Here is a 22,873-nt window from a genome sequence, read left to right on the forward strand (position 1 = left end):
ATTTTAGCAATGTTGTTCAACTAGGAGGCTTTTTTTTCTCAGAACTGATCTGCAAAGGAAAAACTACAGCAAAGCAACTTCTCTTCCATTGAGCTCTCAGGGTTTAATTCTCTTTCAGTACAAATTCTGCAAACTAATTTAAGTATCTTGAACAAAGAACTGGATGATTTGATACGGTCACATTACCACGAGCATTGTGAATGTTGCCTTTTTTGTTGGAGAGCTTGCCAATTTACCTGACATTCACATACTGCCTAGCAGCCTGGCTGGCCTCTCAAGCAATGACTAATTCTTTGGGCAAAGTTTAGAATTTGGAAAAGTGAAAGCATAGTTTAACTGTGTGTATACCTTTCCTTTTTAGAAGGCATGTTGCAATTAAGACTGTAAAGGTCACGTTCACTCCCTCCTTTTTTGTTAGTGCTGATTTGGGCAAGAAGACAGTCATCTTTATGGGACAAATTGCAGTCTGATGTGATACATGCAGCAGTTCAGAGACCAGGAGCAGAAAGGTTGCCCACTGGGAAACTGAACTGACCATATTTCTCCTATAGCATGCTCCTTCATGGTACTTCAGCTTCAGAAAAAGTCCCAGGCACGTGCAATTAGGCAGGGCTTACTGGAGCTACTGTATTTGTCCAAAGCAGTCACAGGACACCAGTCATCGGCTGCCAAAAGTATGTACTGAACTCAGCATCTGCTCATAGCTCCTGTAAGAGAAGGAGGTTAGGGAGTAAGATTTCATATACAAAGAAAGATGTTTGCTTCTCTCACACCCATTTTACCTTATTATCTGTCTCCAGGAGGTGGGCATGCCTTCACAGCCTTATCCCTAGCTCCATTTAAACTACTTATAAAGTAATCTTCACTTTCTGGACTTCCAATAGCTGTTCCAAATATGCTTAAAAACACTTTTTAATCAAGCCCACCAAATTCCACAAGACTATATACTTAGCAGCAGATAATGCCTGTTTGTTACCAGCACTTTATCTGAATGCCTGTATTACTTAAGTATCTGGCAGTTCAATCAGCCTTTAGAAAGAGGAGAGCACTAGTTAATTATTTTCAGTGCCTCAGGTACAACTTCTTTGATAGCTTTAGGATGACAGCAACTTTTAATGCACTTAATGGGGGAATCCAATTGTCCTGCAAAAGTCCAGAGTGTGTAGGACCAATGTTAAATGATGACAGACTAGACTTCACAGAGACTGGACGCCAATCAGTTTCTGAAATATTTCACCACTTTGGCACTTTGTTGCAGTCTTTGTTTGCAATTACTTTCTTAACTTAGGGCCCATTCAAATATTTTAGTTCAGAGACCTCTCTGAACTAGGGAAGTAAATATATCCTTTCTTGTTTTCCAAGTAAAACTCAGTCCACCATCATTTCTGGTTTAGATACAGTTCCCTCATTTGCTTTTCTTCTTTGTAACAGCCGGGAAGATTTTAAAGCTGAGCCATTTATAGCCTTAACCCATTGAATTACTTTCTGGTAAAGTGGTTAAGAAAATCTTCCTTTAGAAGAACTAGTGACAGTGTGTATGTATTCCAAATCATAATGCATGCACCAATAAGTTGCTGGGTTTAAAAATGCCTTCCTTTACTTGTGTGTACCACAAATGAAGTCAGTGGGGTTTCAAATTAAATAAAACTTGGCACTTCTTCTCAAAAAGCCATATTTTGTTTTGCTAGATCTGCATAACTCAAAATTGCCTAAGTGAAAGTTTCTTGCACATAAGAGAGATTAATTTAGCTCAAGAAAGAAATTCTGTCTTAATTTAAATCCCTAAGGCAAACAGGTGTTAGTCTGTGCAGAATTTGGCCCTCTGGGTCCTTTCATTCTACCTCTACATTTATGTTCTTGCTAAAACAATTGGGCAATTTCACCATCCACTAAAAGATAATATATGACCCGTCACTCTGAGACCAAGGCATGGATCTCCCAGCTCTGAACAATGCCAGTCATTGATAAATGTAAATGAAAGAAACAGAGAACAAATGCAGTGCCAAAAATCCTCTTGAGAAAGCCATATTCTCTTACTCTGATTTTTCAATTTTGCCTAAGACATAAAGAAAACCATGGAAGTATTGCGGGGTGGGGTTTAATCACTCTTTAAGTATGCCTAGAAAAAAGCAATAGGAATTAAACACCCTATGCCTTTTATCATGCTGAGGTTGTAATTTTTTGATTTCTGAGGTCTCAAGCAAGAGCCACTCATGTTTGTAATTACACATCTATTCTAGAAGATGCAAATAAATATTTTTATTTGCATTTAATTTATATTTACCTCAGTATGATGAGTTAAGAGTACCTTCAAGCTAGGTAAGTAATGACAATGCATTTATTACTCAAGTTGATGGAATATAAGTTAAGTTGTAGTATGCAGGTACCCCAATTCTCCAGCAGTCCTGCTAGAGTATTTAAAGTACAATAATTTGGTCCATTTTGAAATTATTAGCTTTCTTTTGAAGGAACCAAGCAGATATCTTAGCTCCAGACCACATGACTCCGGAGATGGGTAAATGTCTTCTGGTGGACAGTAGTAACCAAGGAGGCTCTCTGGCTGTCTCTGAAAAGATTGTGAGGAGCAGATGCTCAAACTCAAGGCACCCCAAGGAGTTTGTCGCACCCACCAATATTTGAAGAAGTGGGCCAAAAAATAAATCTTTTTTCTTTTCTGTCCTCTATTTAAGATGAAGGCAGAAGAATGTATGGTCTAAATGAATAGCCCAAAACCCCCAAAACAGCAACAACAAAAAACATTTACAACATTTTCACTGCTACATCATTAAAGCACGTGTAGATATGGAAGGAAGAGAAAGTATTCCTTGGGAAACATTTCATTTCATTGTGAATTCAAGGCAATGCACTCCAAGTGTGCTCTTGAAATGCAGAGGAATGGGGTGGGATCTGCTAGTAGCTGACATGCCAAAGAATTGACTCTTTTACTGCCAGTGGCCAGCAGGAGACAATGTTGCAGTTGTAATAATTTATGCTTAATTCCAACTCCTAAATAACAGTGAGCTCTGACGGTCAATAAAGAAATACAAACAATATTTTTAAGTCTTTAGAAAGGACTGAAGCATAAACAGTGTTTAGGCAGGCTTTCTGCTGAGCTGTGCTAGTTTACCTCTCCTGCTGCAGATTTAAGCAAATTACTTCAGTCTTTTGACACTGAATCCGAAGAATTATTTTGCAAGTCTGGTTTATGTGGGCACTCTTGTGCACCTAATATCATAAGGTTTCACCATCATAAAGGAAGGATTTCAGAAATACTTCCAGAGTAATTTTTTGGAAGAGACTAGTTTATAGGCTTTATAGAGAATGTTATCAGTTTGAACACAGAAAGAATTCTGATATTCTGTTAGTGAACAGGGCTATGACAGATACCCACTCACATAGTCTATGCACAGAGAATAAGAGAGGCAAACACACAGGCAGTTTCTTCTGGAGGTGGCTCTGTAGTAGCTGTATTGCCTGCAACATGCCACATCCAGGAGAAGACAGGCCAATGGCAATGCCAGTCATTGATTAGGAAACCAGGCATAGCAAAGATAAACCAGTCATTCCCTGGTCTTCTAAGAATTTTCAGGAGAAAGACCTAACTTCCCTCTGCCTCTGGGCTTCCCAACCCACAGGTCTTTGTGTAACAATATTAGAATTTGATACAATGTCTTCATAATTTTTATGAGTCCAGTATCTTCCCATTTATTGATCTATGCATGAGAAAGACCCTAACAATCACCTTGTTCTCAGCTGTTCCTCTCTGCCATTCCCCTCTATCTGGTACTATAATACTGAGACTACATGCAGAGTGTAGGAGAGATTAAGAAAAAAATCACTGGGCAACTCTGAAATGTTTATTGTACACATGTCGGTTTACGCTGTTTAAGAGGCATTTGTGATTAGAACACAAGAAAAGGGAAAAGGAGAGAAATATTATGAACCTGAGACAAAATTACAGATTTCAGAATAGGTACCTAGGGCAGTGAATAATGCCTAGATATGTCTAGAGTCAGTGGTCTCCCTAATCTCTGTAAACAACTTGTAGATTCTGGTCTCAGAGCCAGTAGTTGTGCATGTAGGGCAAAAGGGGAGGAATAAGTGGTAGGAGACTCTCCTAAGTCTCTTCTAAACTCAGAGGTAGAAGTGCCTGTCCCCCATATGTGAGAAGTCTGAGCAACAGCTCCATGTGTTGCTCCTTTGCTCTTACCAAAGAGCTGAAATGCAGAAACTGCTAGCAAAGCTGCAATGGATGGCTTAGAGTAGCACCAGAACAATGAGAAGGGAAATGGTGAGTAGCTAGTGCAGGGGAAGAGCAGCTCTGACTGAAAGATCACTGGCAGCTTCAGCTTGGCCAACTCACACAAGAAAACACGCTGCATTTGACACCTGTGCACCCCAAACTGAAAATGAAGTCCAAGCAGGAGTGGGAAGCCAGGAGGTGACCTAGCAGCAGTCTCAGTAAAAAAGCAGAGGAACAGTGTGAACAACTGGACTTCAGCAACAAAAGTAGTTTGGCACTGCACATTATCTGTCAATCTACCTTCCTGATTATTTCTCTTATTCTTTGACAAATTGTTGTTTCTTATGTCAATTGAATCATGTATGCAAGGAAAAACTAGCTCACTGAACAACAGAAAGTTTAATTTTCTAAGGGATTTGGTGGGGGTTTTTTTGGTTGGTGGGGCAGAGACAGAGGCTCAAACTGGTATTTAGTATCTCCTCAAATGTAAACCCAGTTCATACTGTAGCCAATCAAGTCTTATCAGAAGGGTTATAACTAAATGAAGAAAAGCTGCGAGGATGACAATGTAGCCTACACTCTCTTTTCCTCTTTTTTCCCCCAGTGCAAAGCAGAATACAGTCACATCCCTACTCATCCCTCTCTGCAGTCCAGCTCAGAATACCAGACAAACTCAGAATTCTACATTTCAGACTTCGGTAGAGAACAGCCTTAAAATCAAAAATATGCTCAGAGAATAAGACCTGTCAAGGTAAACACTATCATCCATCCCCCAGAAAGAGTCATATTCCCTGTGATTGAGCTTGCCTGTAGTAAGAGCCTGGCTGTGGAAGAGGGGCACTGGTGCAGCTATTCTTAGAGATCAGCCAAAGGACCAACAGGCTTGTATGTCATTCCTTATGGCTCAGGAGGAGTTTGGATGCGGAGCTTATCAGTTCTGACAGAGACTCTATGATCTGTGTCAATGTGAGGAGCAGGCTGCTTGTATCTGAAGGCAAAGCAAAAGGAAAATGCAATGCTAGTTAACTGCTGTTCACAGCTGAGCTGAAGCCACAGACACTAAGCTTTACCTTCAGCCAGAAGAGCCCAGTTGTGGCAGGAAACAGCAAAGCTATTTAACGTCCAGGACACATTGCTTTCTTAGCTATGGTACTTTGTGTTTTATGGAAAAGCAGGCAATAAACAACTCAGAGGCTGCATTTAAAATACATAGTTGCTGTTACTACGGCTATCCCAAGACTAACCTTGAGAGTCCTCTGCTGCCTTGTATTAAAACAACGATATAATCCCCAGCAGAAGCAGTTATAGAACCTTTGGCTAAGTAGTGAGCAGTCAGTATTTCTGGATGACTACTTGCTACTTAATAGAAATGTCAGCATATTGGATATTGATTTGCTGAGCAAATCACTGGCATAAAGGGTTACTTGATCCAGTTATAAGTTAACAGTTCTAACATGGAACAAAACCAAGTATCACTGTTGACAGCCAGGTGATCATGGTTACACTGCAGCTAGTCAGGTTTTATATCTGCTAGAAAAGCATTAATATTTCATCTTCCTTTGTCCTGAATCATCAGTGACAGGCAATTTGGGACTTGAGGGACAAAAATTCGGACTTAGGGGACAAAAAGTGACAACTCTTGATAGCCAGCATGATCCATGTGTCTTGCAAACTCTGCAGTGGAAACAAACTGTCTTCAGTAGCTGTGCTTTTCAAATCAATAGGTCAACTTACTAGTAAGACGGAAAGGGAGGAGATTTATCTATATTAAACTGAGTGATGCTGCACTGAACAGTGGGACAACCTCCATTAAAAGCAAACTGGAGAACATCTGCATGGACAACCATGAGTAAGGCTATGCAGAAACTGCTAATGTTTGGCTATGCATTTCATGTAACAGTTACACAGGCTGTTGAGCAACACTAAGACTGCTTCAAGTACTTCTTTGATTATTTAAAATTAAGACTTTTTTTTTTTAAAGGAAGACAATTAGGGCTTTCTTCACAGATATTGCCTTGCTAAGCTCATCTGTGCTGACTGCTGTGAGGAGCAGTATTGTCCTCTACATTGCAACTCCATCATGCCTCAGGCTTTATTTACAAATCTTTTGCATGCTAACTGGCTTTTTCTTTAAGGTCTCTTCCTCTTTTGCCTTGTAGATAACTGTCCAAGTTGCATTATGCACAGTCCTTTCCTAGTTCCTTAGTAGTACTTCACTCTCTCACTTGGTGCTGAGTGATACTACACTCTGAATAAAATACATCCTCCCTTGACTTTGCCATGCCCAAGTATTCAAGATCAAAATAAGTCGTGCTCCACAGCTGAGGCCTTTTACTTGGGTGGATTGCCTGGACTCAACACAGAATGAATAGACATTCAGACTCAAATGCCCTAGGATATAACCAGCTCATTGGTTAAACCGCTCCCTACATCACAGCGGTACATGGCTCAAACCACTTCAAGGGATGAGAGGACTACTTATTTGAATAATTTTGCACAGTGATAGAAATATCACAGGATTTGTTATGAATGATACTAAGTGTTTTCCAGTTGGCAACACAGTTGATAGCACAATTGAGTTTTGTAATAGTTTGTAGTACTTTTGTAAAGAGTAGTAACAGACTTAATCAGGATAAAAAACAGCCAACTTAAAATTGTCTGGATCCTATAAGACGCTCTCAGTAGCTATCAGTATCTGGCCAATGTTTGGAGATCTAACTCTATCACCAAAACAGGGAAGCTTCCAGGGAGTCAGATCTGTTTTACAGCAGCAGGTTTAAGAGACGAAGAGCATTTCTTCCCTGGCTGTACAGATAACCCCACAAGATACAGTAAGACCCTCAAGCAGCTATTACAGCTGTGCAGTTCAGTAACTGAATTCTCAGCCACATTACTCATCCATTTCTGATCCCAGACATGGTATTACCCAGCAATAAATGTAGCCTGCCATTTTATTTATTATAAATTCTGCAGACTTAACAGAAAATGAAAGGTTTCGTCTCAGATAGGTACATCTGCTCTGTGTTTTATCTTCATTTGCCACTCTTTTTAAAGACACAGTAAACAGAAAAGCAGTATTTACTGACAGAAGTTGAAAATTACTTTGCTGATATCCATGGCCCAATGTTAATCTATCACAGATAAAAAACGTCCCTTTTTCACCAGTTCCACTCTCTACAGGTGAAAGCCAACCATAATAATTTCACCGACTTTGAAGACCACAATTTGGCTTCATTTATCTGACCATCAGATTAGATCATTATTAGCTTCTGCATAATCTCTTTTCTGATGCATTATATTGCACTAGACATGAAGCAAAGGTCACAGTAGTAGTTTTGTGAGGACAGACAGCAAATCTTGGTGTTGCAGAAAGAGGTGCTAGTGGTTAGAAGACAGCTGTACAAACTGCAAAATCCAATTTGTTTTCTGTGGACTACCTGTCCTCTTACGTCTTATGATGGTCTTTTACTGTGATTCTCATGGTCTGTGTTAAGGAGACAGGAGAATTATACCTATAAGTCTTCCTTTAAAGAAGGCAACCGTTCACTAGCACAGGCAGAAAGGCAGAATGAATTAACTCTCAGGGAATTATTTTTTTTACTCCCTTGAACCTTTTAGTTCTTAGAACCACAGAAAGACCACAGAAATAATTATGGCATTAAAAACTAAGGAAAGAGCAAGAAAGAGAAATATAAGGAGCATATGGGACTGATCTGTAGGCTAGATGGTCAAAGGAAGAAACCACCTACAGAAGACAAAGGAGAGGAGGTAGAGAGAAAGAGAGAAGCAGGGAAGGGGGGGAGAGAGAAAGAGATGCTGTAGTTTGAGGAGAAGCCTTGAGATGTAAAAAGAGGATTCTGGTTGCCCTGGAGGACTTGTTAAAATGTTATAAACTGATGAGGAAGCTCAGAAATATATACAGGACATAACTATTTTTTCCAGATCTGCAGATCTTTTGTGCTTGCTACACTGAAAATTAATCAGATTTAGAACTCTTTGCAATTCTCACTACTTGTCTGCTTCCTCCATAACACATCTGAAGACACAAATGTAACCTTCAAGCATCCAAATGGGTTACAGAGATGGAAAAAAATGAGAAATTAGAAAAATGAGAATTTTATCTTGAAGGTATAAGAAATCTTGGTCTATGAAATAGCAGTTCCATGCAAAAGTGATAGCCACAGAGGAGTTGTACCAGAATGGCCAAAGAGATTGCATGGTTGCCTTTTCCAAACACAAGAAGTTCAAGCATGCATGTCCAGCATGATGGCACTCTAGCACAGCTGTTTGCCTCTGTCAGCTGGAGGGAGGATCTCTCCCAGGACTGTATGACAGAATCCTCTGCATTAGGAACAATGTTGTCAATAGGTCAAGGAAAGTGATCCTTCCTCTCTGCTCAGCATTGGTGAGGCCACACCTAGACTACTGCATCTAGCTCTGGGCTTCACAGTACAAAAAAAGGTATGGACTTATTGTAGCAAGTCCAGAAAAAAGTAGCAAAGATGATTAAGGGACTGGAGGAAAAGGTGAGAAAACTGGGACTGTTTAGCATAGAGAAGAGAAGGTTCAGGGGGGCTCTTATCAAATGTATTAATGATCAGAGGGATGAAGAGGGAGCCAGACTCTCCTCACTATTGCCCAGGGACAGGACAAGAGGCAATGGGCACAAACTGAGACACATAAAATTCCATCTGAACACCAGGAAACACTTTTTTTTACTGTGAGAGTGACCAAGTACTGGCATGGGTTGCCTAGAAAGGTTGTAGAGCCTCCACCCATGAGACAGTAAAAATCCAACTGGACTTGGTCCTGGGCAATTTGTTCCAGCCAGCCTGCTTGAGCGCAAGGATGGGAAAAGAAGATCTCAGGAAGTCCCTCCCAACCTTACTGATTCTGCGGTTCTGTGACCTTGTGTCCTGTATGTATTATTTGCTACAGATGAAGTATAACTTAATTCCCAGCTGTGTGAAGACTTCATAGGACAAGCCTAGAAGCATTAAGGCAAACCTAGCATGATCAGCTGGGAGGAGCAACGCATCCAGCTTTCACTAGCTGGATGCACCTGTGGAGAGAGGAATAGAAAGGGTACATCTTGGAATGCTTGCTCTCAGTTGTGCTGCCCTTCAGTGCTTGGGTCTTGATCTAAGTGATTCACTGGCCAGTAATAACTATTGTTCAGAAGTTAAACCCACAAAAATTAATAAATGTTTTACAACAAGTTACAATTTTATTTATTTCCCTGTCATGAATACCTAGATTTACTACCCAAAACAATCAATTCCACAAGATGAGTATGTTGCTGAGTTATAGCTGTCTCACACAAGTGTATTTTGAGAGAAACACAGAAAAAAATTTGATTCAGAGCCTTCAATATTCAAGACATCAAAGGAGTAGGCCAGCAGTGTTGATTGTTGTTGTTAATTATGAATTACTTAGGAGTGGATAATTAGAACCGAAACCAGCATTCTTTGTATTGGTTTTGTAACGAGCAGCATGACTAATCTAGAGCCATCGGGATGTCCTTGCTGTCTTACAAACGCATGCTGACATCACAAGTGTGGAACCACATGCTCCCCTCAGCTGCTGTACATACACTGGAGAGGATGGTGGTGCTGTCTACGCCCTGTCCAAGGCAAGACGCCACCACTGTAGAGGCCAGTGCAGGGATAAAGGAAGAAGAAAGAAGTGTGACAACATATCATGGTACAGTCCTCATCACCAGAGAGAAAGAGAACATGCAACACTGACCAGTTTCCTCAGAAAGAAAATATTGTGGCAACGATTTCCCTCACACCTGTGCAGTGATTTCCCAGACCAGACTTACTCCTCCTTTGGACTATTCCAAATGTGTATCTGTCCAGCAGATTAATGATGACAGTGACCTGCTGCTAAAACACTACTGCAGTTTATGAGGCAGATCAGTACCATTCTCCTCATTTAGCAGGGTGGAAATAGGGGCAGAGGAACTTGCCCAAGGTTCTCCAATGTGCCAAGTGGTGGAGATAGAAATAGAAGTGACTCTGTCTGAATCACAGCATCGTATTCTCTCCACCTCAGCCAGGATACCTCCACATTTAAGAGAGATGTGCAAGAAGGAAACTCAAGAAATTGAAAATAGGTATTTAAAAAAAAAAAGTAGCAACAGCAGGAGAAGAAACTCATCTCTTCTATCTCTTCTACAAAGTCGATAACCAAACTATCATTTCAGGTAAAGGAGACAGTAGATGGCAGTGTCCCCCAATACTTCCCAGGGAGACACAGCTTTTACACTCAACATCCCTGCTACAGAACACAGACCCACACCCCAGCCCGTGACAGATGCTAGACAGGACAGCCTTCGCTCCCCACTGCAATTTAGAAACAGGCAGTGTCTGGAAGAGTAGTGCTATGCAGCCTCATAGTTCATTTCTCCTTAGGAAAGCCTTGTAGCTCACTTTTCCTGTCTTGCAAGTTAACCTACTATAAATGACATCTGACAGATGACAGTAGGAGATGATGACCATTTCTGGACTGAAGGAAACACTGGCCAGTCAGCTCATCAAATATGTTCCATAGTAACAAATTATGACAGCTTTCCATTTTCTAAAATCCTGATATCTGGCCTTCAGGCACAAGGTATTAAAAAGCCAGGCAAAAGGTCCTAGGGCAGAACAGAGATCTGGTTTCGAATTATGTGCTTCTGCTGGCTTCCTGTGTCACAATGACCAAGGCTCCCTCCATTCTGGTTCCTGTTACAATGCAGCAATCTCTGCTTTGGGATATACACTAAACATGAAAAAAAAATAAAAAATCTGCTGTCCCAATCAATGAAAGAATTCAGATTAGCCCAAATGATTCAAAGAATCAGACTTCTATTGCAGATACCTAAATATCTGCTGAAGTCTTTTCACAGGAAATTGTTGAGATTATTCCATTATTTTGTAAGACCATATAAAAGCCATAAGAGGAACCCAGAATAGAGATAAAGAAAATAAATACAGAGGGAAGCAGCACTATGCAATGGTTTTCTCAACAACAGATCAAAACTGGGATATGTTGTGGGGCAGACACCTTTCCAATTTCTCTATAAGAAGAGAAGCACAACAAGTGGACTCAATGGAAAGGTCAAGAATTAAACAATCTACTCTTCCAGCACTGCTGGATAGTCTGTTCCCTTGCAAAAATCAACATAGTTCTGTCAACCACAATATTGGCCTGTGCAAGCTGGTCATCTGATCTCTTCTCTGAGCTTTGGTATTACCTTGGAGTCTGAAGACCATTACCACAGTGCTTTGCAGCTAAACAACTGCTGCAGAGCACAGTGATGTAACTTTTAACACCTACAATGAGATCAGAGCAGGACATAGACCTTGTAACTGGCCTTGGGTGCAGGGATAAAGAACAATGGCAAACTAAGCCAACCTGACAAGACATGCCACCAGCATTTAAAATTAGCCTTAATGAGTCATCCAGACATCCTAGAAGAGCAGATCCCAAACCATCCTTCTTAGCCTCCTTCCTCTATAGCTCCAGAGTGATACAAAACCTTTAATTACAACATGCTAGTAGTCTGGTTTTAATATAGTAAAAAGAGATATAAACCAATAATTTAAAATATACTCAGAACATACTGTGATGCATCCCGTGGTAATGAAGGACAGCGCACAGAAGGTTGAACAGGGATAAGGGGAGGCAGGAACGGATTTATAAATCAATTTGGATCACTAGGTAATTGCAAAGCTCTTTGTGCTTCCAGCATGTTGAGGGAAAATTGCCCTGCAGAATTACAACAACACAAGATGAGGAATTTCAAGACTTCCACAGAGAGGGTGGGGGAAGATTCTCTTGCAGAAACTTCCAAACTGCCAAATCTGCAACTACAGTCAGTTGGAAGACCACCTCACATGCTGTATCTTGCCTTCAATGGCCCAGTTAGTGGTGCTATTGTTGTTGCAGGGAGAGGGGAGAGAAAATAAATTAATGGCCAGGCAGTTGCACCTGAAGCTCCCTCACATGCTGATTTGAGACGTCCTGCATGGCCTGGACTGATTGTTCAGCTCTTTCAAAAAGCCAGGAGGATAGACTTCCATTTGTGCTCACACAGATTGGTTCCTATGGTCTTTGCCAAATGCATTCACTCAGTCATACACAGGCATCTCACATTTTGTGGAATGAAAGGTTTGTCTGCTTTGTGAGTCCAGAGCTAGAAGCTTCCTGGACTAAGCAACAACTCAGGAAGAATCTCTGAAGGACATAGAAAGAAGAGGTTGTTCAACTATTTAGGAAGAAAAAGAAGTATACTTGTACATTAATCCCTAATTTTAGGAATCTGCATGATACATGGGTACCTTTAAAAAAAGGCACTTTGCCACAGACTAAGCAAGGTACAAATGGCAGAAGAAAGCTGTGTCATCAGAAAAACTTGGAAAAAAGTGCTTGTTTACTAAATTACCTTTGCTTAAAGCTTTTACACGTTTAAAGGCATCATATTATAGCTGTCCTATGTGATGAGATATTTCTTACAATCCCAGTACTGTATATGAAGCCAAGAAGGCCTTTACAAGCTTTATTTAGTAAAAAGCTGTCCAAGCCACTACTGTTTCTTTGCACCAGCCAGGCACGCTGCAGTACACTACTCCTCCTGGACCGTGATACCTCCACCCTGAAATGTCCTGAATACACATTCTGCTGCTGTGGTTTTAGAACCAACTTAGTGAAATAAGCTTTTCTCGATGGCATCATCAGAAGTATCCCAGGACTGTGCTGGCAGGTGTTCAGTAACGCAAATCTTGCTTAACTCATCAAGATGAATTGCCAAATAACAGCTTGTGATGAGGTTCAAAAGTTCGTTCTGTTGGCATTTGCAGCTACGCCACTGGTGACACTAAAGACAGGAAAATTATTCAAATTTTAATAACTGACAGGTTGGCCAGGAATTTGAATGACAGAATTTACAAACTACTCAGAGTCCTCAGATTTCTTTAGAAAAGCAAAGCCTCAGGTTCATCTTGACGTTACAGAGGACAAACAGTGACTTTAAAGACTTTATGAAATTGATAGGCAGTCTCTCTGAACACAGGACATAGGGTGAAGCTTTGAATCGACCACTGCTACAAATCCTTACCTTCTAGATGTGTTCATGTTTTCTTTTTCTCTCTGAGCTATCAAGAGAACACCTCATCACCGTTCACTCTTCTAACCAGTCTGTCCTTCCAAGTCACCCTTCAGCCAGCCAAGCCCTGGCAGAATAAGAGCAGCACATACAATGTGACTGCACAAAAAGGCTCGGCTGTGCCCTCAGGCTTTGATGTTTGCATCCAGCATACCTTGCCATCAGACTCAGCGTCACATTTTGTCCCAGTCTGTGTGCAGGCATGCTTGTGTTTCGTGTCACATATAATAAAACGCATTTTTAAGAAGGCTTGTCCTAAACAGTTGCCATATACATACAAGTTACAGAAGCTCCTGCCACCCACTTTCACAAGTCTGTATTGAACAGGGCTATGCAAATAATGGGTTTTTTTTAGTTCAGCAATCTCAGGAAAGGCAAAGAAAAAGAAAGAAATTACACCTCTATTAACCAGGATATACATTTTTTCTTAATTCCCCTGCTTTCTTCAGCAACAAAAAGAAGCTATCACACTTCTTTCCCCAAAATGATAATGCCCTGAAAGAACCAACCTCTACAGGTTTTGTATTTTTCAGCCATCCTTTAAAGAACCACTACATTTTTTGGTTTTCTCCACAATGTTCCAGAAGATCCTCAAAAGTATAAATCACAATTTCAAAGCAACTTTCCTCCAAACCCATGAATAGAAGAATTAATCAAGTGTTTGAATACTACGATATCTTTCAGCTCATCTTTTGGTTTTAATGGCACCCAATCTTTGCTCTGCTCTTTTACCAGTTTTTTAAGGATCTAGTTCAAACACATGTTGAGAAAAATAGCTTGGACTTTTTTCCATCCTTTTTTTCTATTTCCCAAACAAAACTTCAGGATTTACCTTAATTGTTTTCCTTTACATCTTCAGCTCTAATTAGTAAACTGAGTTGTTTTAATAAGGGAACGATGATTATTATCTGCAGCAGGTTCTAAAGGTTCCAAAGGCTGCCCCAGAAAATCACAGTTTCTCTTTCTGTATGTTATAGCAAAGCTATTGGAAGAGGTTTCCACCCTAGCTAGAGAGTCCACAGCCCTCACAGGCAGGTGAGAGTAGGGCTGGAGAATGAGAACATTATGAAAGGGATAGTAGCAGACTTTCTGCTAGCTCCTGTTATGAGTGTATTCTGCTAAGAGTGAAATGCATATGAAAACATTTATAATGTATTTTTACTGGACAGCCCCCTGCCTGCAGTAGCAGCGTGCATTACTTCAACAACAGCTGTGGCACTGTGCGATGCAAAAGGGCTTAAGAGACCTCACTGTCATCCCTAGCTGACCCCTGACTATCAACAAGTTACAGACCACTCCTTGCAAAAGCATGTACCCCACTGCACAAGCCACAGCAGTACAAACCCTGACAGGAGTAGCCTCCTGCAAGCTTTTCCTAGTCATTTAGAAATCTCAAGACATGTAAATGTTCTATTACAGGGAACCTATTAAAACCATATTAAAATAAAGTTACAGACAGGAACCTCATGGTGTAAAATACCCACTCTCCTCCTGCCATTTTTAAGATAACCAGCTTCTTTCAATCCAGCCAATGCCCCAGCTCTGGGTGTTTCAGGTCATGAATTTTAATTTGATGGCTAGCCTATTAATCTATGTTAAATTAAATCAAAGCTAAAGCTCAAAAAAACCCCAACCCAATAATCTAAACTTTGTGATGAAGTTAATCTTTTCATTTTCTCCTTTTTGTTTGATAATCAGTATATTCTGTTGAATAACCAGTGTATTTCCTAAGATAGCTGCAAGGAGTTTCACAATAGCATTCATTCATTTAAAAAAAGGACAGTCAAAGCTCTACTGTCTTACATCATTTTCAATGAATGCTTTAGAGTGAAATGGCAATCATGAGACCTCCAGCCTACACAAGGAGGAAGTGGTTTTGCAGGCTTGCCAGATTAAAGAGTGACATCACATTACCTTCGTCAATGCTGATTCCAGTTCTTCGATAATCAGGCGAACATGGAAAGTGCTGTTCTCGTGTCACATGGTCAGACATCACTTTCCATTCATTAGTGGAGTTAGCAGTGCTTGCCTCAGCACAAGCCCTGCCTCCTTTACTATAGGAAACTTGCAAAAGCTGAGAAAATGTGACAGAAAGAGCAACCATCTCTTCTTCTAGGCTGATCTATTCAAGATCCACATTCCAAAGCCACTTGCTATTTGTTTATGTCACAAATCAAGAGAAAACTGAAACCTTGTCCTTGCACAAAAGAGAGTGTTGTGTGCCATCACTTTCAGTCCTAAACTCACTAGCAAGAAGTTTTGCAATTTTTGAGTGTAAGTGTGGAACAGTCAGAGAGCTCTAGATTTTCAGATTGTTTACGAAATATGGAGACATCATTGTGTAGTACCCCTTCCTGGACATCCAGTAACACAAACTGCAAATTATAGACATGATCCCAACCACCAAGAATTCAATCAGTGCACCATGAATTTTTTGGTGATGTGTTTTTTCAGCAGAGTTCCAGTAACTCCTGGACTCTTACTTTCCTATAAGGTTCCTGCACTGAAACTTTGTTGAAATGAGAGAGAGCTCGGGTTCACAGCAAACATTTCAGAGAGCTTTCCAAGGCTCCAAATCACACAAAGTATCATTTCTGTTAACAGAAATTTGGACTTAACCTTCAGACCTTTTGAACTGAACAAATGAGAATGTCTTTCTATGTACACCTATATTATGGGTCTAGCATACTACACAGAACAACTGATATGTGCTCCTCATCTGCCTGGAGATTCTGTCTGTCCCATATAGTCTCAAAATTAAGTTCATTACCGTCCCTTAGCTGAGACTTAATGCTTCTTCCCCACATAGAACACTGTGTAGAGTTGCATAATGTTTATTAAACATTATGTACCTTTTCCACATAACTTCAAAACCCATGCCAGATCTCTTCTAGAATAGATGTAGTCCATGCCCCAGAGACATTGTGCAGTCCAAGGCACCCCTGTCTCAGAGCTCTTCCACCTCTCACGTAAGTAAGTGTTTCACAGCAGAAACATGCAGAGCACCAGCAGCACTGATGCTAGAACAGGGCTTTCCACAGAAACCAAAGGTATTCATCCAGAACACAGTACCAGACAGCAGCCAAGGTGAAGATGAGGCAGCAGGCTTCTCTTTTCAGTCCCCTTGTAGACTTTTTCTGCATTCATTTCTACTCCTTGATCTGGAAAAGTAGAAATGGAATTTCTCACTGTGCACCTGGACTGAGAGAAGAAGACAGGCTTGGAGACAGTAAAGGCCTTCAGCTGAGACTGGGCCTTGCAAGAGCATTGGCTATGATGCCATTCCATCAACCCAGAACTAAGGACTCAAATTTTCTGCAGATTTATGCTTGCCTGATTTAGGGATCCAGTTAGACATGAGGTTCAGGTGAAGCTTTTCTCATGGTTGAGGATTTTATAAGGTTCCTCTCTTTGACTTTCTGGTGCCCAGAAGGAAACCAGCTCACCAAAGCCAGCCCCTCAATAAGGGCACAGGTAAGCTTGTTCTGTTTTATTCAGCTTCATGGCTTCTTTAGGAAATTTACATCTTTAAGAACTCAACATTTTGATTGCCTAGGAAGCTACTGAAGGAGGAAAAGGGATGCAGAAAGGGAGCAAGCACATTGTACAACTGTATAACCAGAATTTCTGCAAGAAATCAAACTAAAGCGCTGGTGAAGTAGAAGCTCTGCAGAGATTCATATAGAGGATGTGAACATGCCTATACAGAGCACAGAGCACACACCCAGTTTTATATAAGCAGCACCAAAACACATTGCAGTGCTGTGCAACTAACACCTAGGCAGAGCATGGCTTCCACTAGCTATGGGACAAATGAGAAATGGTAGGACTCCAGGATGGTTGATCTTCCCAACCTCCTGTGTTTCACACCAAAATCTTTAGGTGACCAAGACATTCACTGCATAGACTGAAAAGCAATGGGAAGGGGGGCTGTATGATCAATCAGAGGTGGAAACTGGTCCCCCAAGGTCTCAGTCATATTCTGTTGTGGGCTGAGGCTGGCCTGGGTAAGCAGCTATATCTCAGGCCAACTCACCCAATGCCACCCCAGCAACAACTGCTGTTCTGCCTCCTCCTACAGCAGCGCACTCGTCTGAGCACATCCCATACCAGCACAAGGTTGCTGCTGGCTTGATGACAGCCAGCCATGCTCCCTCACATAACTTGTTCAAAAGACACCTGCAATTGCTCACCCATGCACTGGTTCCAGGCCTGAAACATTCCCACTTTGTATCAAAAGTTTCCCAATAACTAGAAGACTGGAAAAACAAGCAAACAAACCCTAAAGCGTTCAGTATTACTTTTTAAATGGCAGGATTAAAAACCTAATTTGGTTCAGATAATCTGAATTAAATTTATCCTCACTGTTTAATCTCTGGGAACTCTGGATAAGCTTAGAGGTGAGAGGCAGCAAATCTTATCAGAGTAGAAGCAAGTTGTTCAAGTTGTTCCCTGAAGTAAACTAAGTTCCCCTTTTCTTTTGCACAGCTACGTCATAGGTGGTAGAGAAGGAAATCTCCCAAGACTGTCAAGCCCGAAAGTTGTATCACACGACAACGCCCACAAGGTTAAATAAGCACTGTTCTGATAAACCCCAGTCAAGGAAAGGAAAGAATTACAGCTCCCCTTTTGAAATGGAAGTCCCAACCAAGTTTATAATCCCCAGACACTGTGCCTCAAAAATAAAAATAAAATAAATAAATAAAAAAATACACAAGTATACATTGAAAAAAATCAGCCAAGGAAGTCTGTCGTCGGTATTATTATGCACACACTCATATAGTTCACCTGAACTGAAGCACTCTACAAATGAGTGCATCTCCCCAGGAGTTTTCATCATAAGAATGAATTTTCTCAGCTCTCAAGAGATAACAAACAGTAAATCATTTAGATCATGAAACCTGGATAGCAAGCAGCAAGTTCAGAAGAGTTTGTCGTGTGGCCGAAAATCACTTCCTCAAAATAGTGGCATTTGCACTGAATTTATAAAAATCCATTTTAGCCACTTCTCTTAATCTAGCATCTTGGGTTCACGATAGATGAAAATGCTCTGACCACAGACATTTCCTAACTGAAAAGGAATCGGGAAGTGATGCCAGTTTCTTCTGCCATTCAAAGGTTTTGGCTAATAAGTGTCACTTTAGATCCATTTGAAAAATTTTCACTTGCTGTCATGGGATGTTTACTTATTGCTTTTGTTAATGTTACTAATTTGGAATCGAAAGGTCTAACAGAGGCACTAGGCCATTGTGCTACACACTGCACGTACTACTGTCATAAGTAGGTTCTTTTCTAGAAAATATAGATTTAACCAGACATTCAGGCAGGTTGTTGGTTGGGGAAAGCATGGACTGTGGACTTTAAGGAGAGGTGATAAGAATATAGTTTACAATAACCAGTTTTGCACAGCCTAGGCCTGAGAGCAACTCACTGTGTAGAACAGTCCATGGTCTATGCCCTGTGACAGCACAATATGGGCTGGGTAGAAGGCAGGTACACACTCTTTCTGTATAACTGATCATGGTAGACAAAAAGTGTGTCATCTCTATCTGGTCTTTGCTAAAATCCCAAAGCCTAAAACACATGTACATTGTCAGGCAGCTTTATTTAAGCATGAAGAGAAAAAAACCACTGCAAAGTAAAATAAAAAAAAAAAAACCTCAGGGAAAACATCTATCCTAGTTTCTGAAGGATGTGTGTTACTCTAGATAGGTGCCTTTTGGAATAGTTACACAATGGCAAATGGTTTATTGAGGGTGCCTTTTCTTTCTCCAGCTGACCTCCCTCTCCCCCACCCTGCCACGGTCAGAGCCTTTAGGTAGTAGGCATTTTTTACCATCCCTCCCCCTTGACTCTCTAGTGCCATTCAGTTACATTTTTCAGGTTGCTTTGATCTTCTCTCATGTGACTTTTCCCTCCAGGGTATTTCCACTGCGATTTCTCAGAGGAGGAGATGACAGTCTCATGAAGCATAAGCTGCATGTTCCCCAAAGCCAGGAACCTATTCATGGTTTCGCATGAATGGACCTGGGCCTTCTTTCTCCTTTATTGTTTGAACAGAATTAAGGAGTTCCTTTGAAGGTGTCACCACACAATAGCTGTCTTCCAAGCCTTTGCATGATCTTATTTCCAAATAACTCTCTTTTCGCTCACTCACATTTCTGAGCACCAGCTGTTCTTCCATTTAGAACAGAACTGTGCAACTGCACATTAATTATCCTAGCCAGGGAACAGAGGGACAGGTGGATCTGCCTTTGCACACACCAGCTTCATATATTTCCTATGTATCCATCACATTTTGTTCTGGTCCTCCTCACTGATTTTGCTATGGATGAGAGTTGAATGAAACCTGGTGCATTTTTAGAAATTACTCCAGACCCTTATTCTGCTGTCCTTGCTATAGGAGTAATTCCTTGGTATACTCAGCGACTGTTACCCCGTCCAGTACAAGTGAAATTAAAATATCAAGTGTTTTAAGGATATGATCTTGCACCACAATCCACAGGATAGGTGTTAGCTACACCGATATACTTGATCCAGTGCCGTTCTTCTAGGTACTGACTTCACAGAAATCCAGTTAACTCAGAGGACATTTCACCATTCCAACCACAAATACACTTTACATCAGTTTAGTTTTGTTAAAAGTAGTTTTGCAGTGTAGAGTCAAAATACATGTTGCTCCCCACAGCAGCACATTTTGTTCAAGTTTAGGATGGCTAGCATTGAGCAATGAGACAGTACTTGTCTCTAGTTGTTCTCCTACACAGACACCCAGATTAAATCACAATGAAAGTTGTCTGAAAATTTGTTGACACTTCCCCCTTCCCTCAAAAGTCAACAAACACCACTTGTCAAAAAAAAAAAGAAGGCATCATAGAAACTGGTGTGTTTCAAGTCCAGGGTGGAACGTTAGAGGGAGAAAAACTCTTCAAATCACTTTGGGCTTCTTCCAGTAACAGAAGAAAACAGCCTCCATGTAATGCAAGAAGAGAAGCAAAGAGAAGTGGAGGGGTGGAGGGAAGCTAACAATAAACTGCTTCCAAACAGATACAAAGTAAAATACCAGCACATATTAGAGATGAGTGCTCATGATCAGTTATTTTGCCATAAGGCTGTTCTCAAATCCATCAAAATGTTCCTCCTTCAGCCTCTCTTACTGTTCTCTTTGTGTCATAAGAAAAGTCTCTTACAGCATCATAACTGAAAAAAATACACCTCGTTACATCTGAAAACAGTCTGGGCTTATTGGGGAAACAGATAGAAACTGCTGGACCAACAAATGTGAACTCTGATTTCTACATCAGTCATTTTTTCTGTGGTGATCCAAGAACATCTGAGCACACAGTTTCTCTTTAGAGAGACAAGTTGCCTTTACTTCACACTCTACTCACAGCCCTTTATCTGTTTTAGAGAAGTAGGATTCAGCATATGCCAAGTAGCTGCTGCAGTTTTAGCAGCAGAGCTTGAAGAAAGTAATGAATGTACAAGTCATTCAAGGAACATCTTAATCAGCTTGAAAAGGGTCCCAATATTTCCAAACAGTAAGGCGGTTTGATTACAAAAAACCCTGAGTCACCTAAATGTTCAAATTGCCTAATGAAATGATGTTACAGAATTTTTCCACAATCTCTTAAGTTGTTCCACAGTTTGTCATTCTCTACCGCTTTACCTAAAACTGAACCTCAGAAATACCAGGCTATAGCTAAAAGTCAGCAGCCTTTTCCTCTGGCTATCAATATCTTCATAGCGATTTTGCCAAACAGCAGTATCCAGTTCATAGATCAAAAAAATCATAACCATAGTTTTAAGACCTAAAAAGATGGCAAACTGTATTAGGGGATGAATTCTAAGAGGAGAGAAAAAACAACCGTTCTTTACAGGGTTTCTCTTAAAAACAGACTAATTCATTTGCACATATGTATATGCCCAGTTTGGGTAACTGATGCTGTACTGCAGACTGCAAACAAGAGCGAATGTAAATTAGTACAACTTTATCAAATCTGAGTATCTAAAAATTAGAAATAAATGCCAAAAGCTCCTGGTATTTTTAGAACAACCATGAAGATTTTCTAAAATATTATACCTTTGTCTACTAGTTTTTATGGTGATGCTATGCTCACTAACAGCACATGTTTACACTTTTCTCCAAAACTAGCTATTTGCTTTAAAAAATGGATAAATAAATAGAAAGGGGAATGTATAGAATCTGAACTAATCTGTAATATCCATGGGCAGGAGCTTCCCAGACAGACAGCTGACAAAGTTGTTAATAAAATCTAATCACAAAGAGAGCCAGAAGTAAAACATGTGGCAGGAAAAGCAGCTAAGGATGGAATAAACCACCTGCAAGTGTTCCTCTTGCTGAATTGAATGTATCCATCCATGGCAAGATTTTGAGAGCACCCAGATGTCCTTTGACTTTTTTAGATTTGTGGGTGCTTGACACCTCTGAAAATCAGGCCAGTGAGAAAATGAGACTCAGACTGCACAGCTAGCATACCAAACAGAAATTTACCTACCTAGCCAGACCCAGCCTAAGGCAAAGGCAGGGAGTTTGGTTGTCTGGGAATGGCAGGCTGCTGGCAGCCAAGCACTCATCCAGGAATGATCTGGACAACCTGGTTTTCCAGATACACGTTTGGGTTCGAGTTTAAAACCAAACCAAATAACGACAAAGCTCCGGTCCAGATGGATTCAGTCAGGTCCAGTCCCATAGCCTCCTCCAGAAAAGATGAGTACCAGTTCTATGAGCCAAGCATATTACCTGCACAGAAAGTTTTCACCTCTTGCCTTCATAGACTGTCACTGCCACAGGGGAGAAATCAGTTTTTGTGAGGCAGTGATTACAGTAAGTTATATAGTCTTGATTTTTGAGCTGGCTCAATTCATCCTTGAACCTGCTTAGTATGTCGGCGTACACTACAAGAAAGAAAAAAAAAAAAAAAAAAAAAGAGCTTCATGTTGGCTATATTGAATTGGGAATAAGGTTAGAATTTGCCTTTGGCTTCCAAAACCAGAAAGCCCTGTAAATATAGATGCATAGTGCCTATGTGGCACCGTTAAGTATGGAAAATAAATCAAAGCATCCTAGCCAACAGACTATCCTCTGCCCTAGCAGGAGGGATGACATAGTAAGATATCATGATTTGTCACTGCCTACTTATAACTTTTACTGAACTGATTTCTCTTGTAATGTGCTATTTGCACTCCCTCCCCTGTTTTAGGTTACTTAAACCACTCAGCAGAAGGCAGATGCAATGCTACACTGCTCAGCAACCTCTGTCTTTCTTCCCAGCCAGCATATGCTGCTGAGGAAACTACTCTGAACACAGCTCCTAATTTCACGAGAATAAGATTCCTCACAAAGACACCTAGCATTTAACTGCTTCAGTGGATCAGAAAGACCCTAGAAAAAAAGCATTTCTCACGACAGGGAGAAACATCTACTTCTGGCCAGAAATTAAGGAAAAAGGATTAAA

This window comes from Falco cherrug, chromosome 3 (genome assembly GCF_023634085.1).
Source record: "Falco cherrug isolate bFalChe1 chromosome 3, bFalChe1.pri, whole genome shotgun sequence".
NCBI classification, from domain to species: Eukaryota; Metazoa; Chordata; class Aves; order Falconiformes; family Falconidae; genus Falco; species Falco cherrug.